The 5,000-nt window shown below is 42.0% G+C and overlaps 1 protein-coding gene across 1 annotated transcript in view; it reads right to left on the bottom strand.

Moving 5' to 3' along the window:
- LOC139747602 (uncharacterized) overlaps positions 1-5,000 on the bottom strand; it is a 28,722-nt gene that overhangs the window by 19,859 nt on the left and 3,863 nt on the right. The window lies entirely within an intron of this gene.

Genomic DNA, 5,000 nt, shown 5'->3' on the forward strand with positions numbered 1-5,000 from the left:
TCTTGGAGGAAAGACTTTCCGCAGGCGCGACATATGAGTCTCTGAGGTAGATGCGTGTGTCGTGTCTGCGAGAATACTTAGCCTTATTGGAGACTTTGTGGTGTTACAGAGAAATGATCTCTCTTCAGACCACGCCCCCAGACCACGCCCCCATCACTTTCAGTATTGCCTGTAAAGGTGTCGACCTTACCAGCCTGCTGGCCGGGGCAGAAATGTTGGGAGATCATGCCGTTCTTCAAGGTGATGCCAGTAAAATGAGACTATGTAACAAACCTATCAAGTTCAGTAGTATAAGAAAAGATCTGTTTATAGAAAACATCCTTCATATATATCCATTGGAAGATAATTTCGATATAGACAATATTGAGCAGGATTTATCCCACATGGTATATGTTTGTGCACAGAGTAGTGTACGACAGGACGAATCAACAGTTAACAATACCAGTTTAGGCAGATGGGAAAGATTACTGAATGATGCAGATGATGCTCGAGTGTGGAGAGCGATTAATTGGACGAGTGACTTCAGTATGGATGATTGCCAGGATAGCTCGTGTCCCAGTGACCAGGATTTTAAGACACACTTCGAGACAGTACTGAACCCTGATAATGAGACAGACATTGACGGAAACAACGAGACAACTGACGTCACTATTCCTATCCTTGATGAGCCAATTACACCTGCAGAGATACACGAACAGTCCAGGAAGATGAAGTCTGACAATGCCAGCGGACCTGACGGAGTTTCCCCTGGCGTATTCTCTTTGTTGCCAGTTCAATGGTTGTGCAGTTTGGCTACTTTGTTTAATAGCATTTTCTTACCAGGCATTTACACTCATGGATAAGAGCTAAAGTCTTTACAGTGTTTAAGAAAGGTGACAGAAAAGACCCAAGTAATCACCGAGGTATAAGTGTAATCAACACTTTAGCAAAAGTGTATTATGTGGTTCTGTGCCGGAGGTTAAGCCTGTGGTTCAAGCCTTACAAGGAACAGGCTGGATCACAGAAGCAGCGGAGCTGTATCGAACATATTGTTGTTACGCTTCGTATTCTTTCTGACACGACCAGACGTAAGAAAGTTAAATTATTTATAACCTTTATTGACTTTTTCAAAGCTTATGACTTAGTCCCGAGGCAGAAGTTGTTTACAGTGTTGCGGCGTATTGGGTGTGGCGCGGACATGTTAGCGGCGTTGAAGGCCATGTATCGTGTTACGGAGAGCCTGGTGGGTGGAGCTGTGGTAACACCTACGCGTGGGGTTAGGCAGAGGTCACCTACATCTTGTTTATTGTTCCTAATATTTGTCAATGAACTCATTCGCCTCATGAAAGAAAGATGTTAACCTGAGCAACTCATAGAGTGGTTACATGTTATGGTTCTTATGGATGACACTGTGTTGTTATCAACTAGTAGACATAATATGGTAAAAAAGATAGAAATATTACAACAATTTTGTGAAGAGTTTGGCATGGTGATCAACTGCTCTAAAACTAAATTTTTTGTAATTAACGGCAATGAGAGAGATAAGGAACCGTTTCAGATGAATGATTTAGTCGTAGAACACTGCGTGAACTACCTGGGGTCACCTGTGACGGCTCTGTCTCCTCGGCTGTGGACGGACTCACGCTAAAAGAAAATTGTCCCGTGTGTTCAAGTATGTATCATTCCTCAAGAAGAATAACGACATCCCATTTATTGTTGAACGACGAGTCCTTGATGCTGCCATGATGTCGTCCTTACTGTATGGATGCGAGTCTTGGGTAGGTGCTGATATCAAACCTGTTATTAAATTGTACAATTGGGCCATAAAACAACTACTAGGGGTCAGGAAGACTACATCAAATTCGGTATGCTATGCGGAAGCTGGATATCCTTCACTCCCAGATTTGATTAAGTTTAAACAGCACAAGTTTTTCAACAGTATGTGGTCCCAAAGATTAGATATGCCAGATGATCCCCTAACACTTTCCATCTGTGTTATAACCAATACACACATGGGCAAACATATTCAAAATTTCATTGATAACCTCCCTCCTGACCTAACTTCCTTGATTAAAATTGTACATAACGCAATTGAAAATTCCAGTTCCTCAAGATGTATCATATCCAAAGAGCTCAACCCAGGTTTGTCTGTACATGACGTATACACTAAACAACATCTGATGCCAGAGTCCAACCGCATTGCATTTACGCGCTTCCGTGTAAGCGGCCACAGTTTAAGTGTTGAAACAGGTCGCTGGAATAGAAGGGGACGTGGCCGCATACATTCTGAAGAACGTGTGTGTATTTGTGGTGGAGGTGTATAAACTGAGAGGCATGTGATTGAAAATTGCTCTTTGACACAGAACATCAGACATATGTATAACTTCATAAGATTAGAGGACCTTTTTGCACCTGATTTTCCCCATAATACATGTTGTGAAATATTTTTTAAGATATTAGAAATGTATGATTAAATAACTTTAAGATAATATTCTGTGGATTACAATATCAACATTAAAAGTGGATTTAGTGATTATTGTTACTTTAGATCTAACGTTTAATTGTATTTATGTATGCTTAATGTCAATCTTATCTTGTTGTGGTCAATAAACTATCTATCTATCTATCTAAACTATCTGTGTGTATGTGTTTGTGTTTGTGTGTGCATGCGTATGTGTGCGTATGTGTGTTTGTGCGTATGTATTTGTGCGTATGTGTGTGTGCGTGTGTGCGTGTGCTTGTATTTGTGTGTGTGTGTGTGTGTGTGTGTGTGTGTGTGTGTGCATATGAGTATGTGTGTGTGTGAGCGTGTGTGTGTGTGTGTGTGTGTGTGTGTGTGCATGTGTGTGTGTGTGTGTGTGTGTGTGTGTGTGTGTGTGTATGTGTGTGTTTGTATGTGTATGTGTGTGCGTATATATATATATATATATATATATATATATATATATATATATATATATATATATATATATATATATATTTTTATTTTTTTTTTTTTTGCTTTGTCGCTGTCTCCCGCGTTTGCGAGGTAGCGCAAGGAAACAGACGAAAGAAATGGCCCAACCCACCCCCATACACATGTATATACATACATCCACACACGCAAATATACATACCTACACAGCTTTCCATGGTTTACCCCAGACGCTTCACATGCCCTGATTCAATCCACTGACAGCACGTCAACCCCGGTATACCACATCGCTCCAATTCACTCTATTCCTTGCCCTACTTTCACCCTCCTGCATGTTCAGGCCCCGATCACACAAAATCTTTTTCACTCCATCTTTCCACCTCCAATTTGGTCTCCCTCTTCTCCTTGCTCCCTCCACCTCCGACACATATATCCTCTTGGTCAATCTTTCCTCACTCATCCTCTCCATGTGCCCAAACCACTTCAAAACACCCTCTTCTGCTCTCTCAACCACGCTCTTTTTATTTCCACACATCTCTCTTCCCTTACGTTACTCACTCGATCAAACCACCTCACACCACACATTGTCCTCAAACATCTCATTTCCAGCACATCCATCCTCCTGCGCACAACTCTATCCATAGCCCACGCCTCGCAACCATACAACATTGTTGGAACCACTGTTCCTTCAAACATACCCATTTTTGCTTTCCGAGATAATGTTCTCGACTTCCACACATTCTTCAAGGCTCCCAGGATTTTCGCCCCCTCCCCCACCCTATGATCCACTTCCGCTTCCATGGTTCCATCCGCTGCCAGATCCACTCCCAGATATCTAAAACACTTCACTTCCTCCAGTTTTTCTCCATTCAAACTCACCTCCCAATTGACTTGACCCTCAACCCTACTGTACCTAATAACCTTGCTCTTATTCACATTTACTCTTAACTTTCTTCTTCCACACACTTTACCAAACTCCGTCACCAGCTTCTGCAGTTTCTCACAAGAATCAGCCACCAGCGCTGTATCATCAGCGAACAACAACTGACTCACTTCCCAAGCTCTCTCATCAGACTTCATACTTGCCCCTCTTTCCAAAACTCTTGCATTTGCTTCCCTAACAACCCCATCCATAAACAAATTAAACAACCATGGAGACATCACACACCCCTGCCGCAAACCTACATTCACTGAGAACCAATCACTTTCCTCTCTTCCTACACGTACACATGCCTTACATCCTCGATAAAAACTTTTCACTGCTTCTAACAACTTTCCTCCCACACCATATATTCTTAATACCTTCCACAGAGCATCTCTATCTACTCTATCATATGCCTTCTCCAGATCCATAAATGCTACATACAAATCCATTTGCTTTTCTAAGTATTTCTCACATACATTCTTCAAAGCAAACACCTGATCCACTCATCCTCTACCACTTCTGAAACCACACTGCTCTTCCCCAATCTGATGCTCTGTACATGCCTTCACCCTCTCAATCAATACCCTCCCATATAATTTACCAGGAATACTCAACAAACTTATACCTCTGTAATTTGAGCACTCACTCTTATCCCCTTTGCCTTTGTACAATGGCACTATGCACGCATTCCACCAATCCTCAGGCACCTCACCATGAGTCACACATACATTAAATAACCTTACCAACCAGTCAACAATACAGTCACCCCCTTTTTTAATAAATTCCACTGCAATACCATCCAAACCTGCTGCCTTGCCGGCTTTCATCTTCCGCAAAGCTTTCACTACCTCTTCTCTGTTTACCAAATCATTTTCCCTAACCCTCTCACTTTGCACACCACCTCGACCAAAACACCCTATATCTGCCACTCTATCATCAAACACATTCAACAAACCTTCAAAATACTCACTCCATCTCCTTCTCACATCACCACTACTTGTTATCACCTCCCCATTTGCGCCCTTCACTGAAGTTCCCATTTGCTCCCTTGTCTTACGCACTTTATTTACCTCCTTCCAGAACATCTTTTTATTCTCCCTAAAATTTAATGATACTCTCTCACCCCAATTCTCATTTGCCCTCTTTTTCACCTCTTGCACCTTTCTCTTGACCTCCTGTCTC

The sequence above is a fragment of the Panulirus ornatus genome, chromosome 69 (genome assembly GCF_036320965.1).
Source record: "Panulirus ornatus isolate Po-2019 chromosome 69, ASM3632096v1, whole genome shotgun sequence".
NCBI classification, from domain to species: Eukaryota; Metazoa; Arthropoda; class Malacostraca; order Decapoda; family Palinuridae; genus Panulirus; species Panulirus ornatus.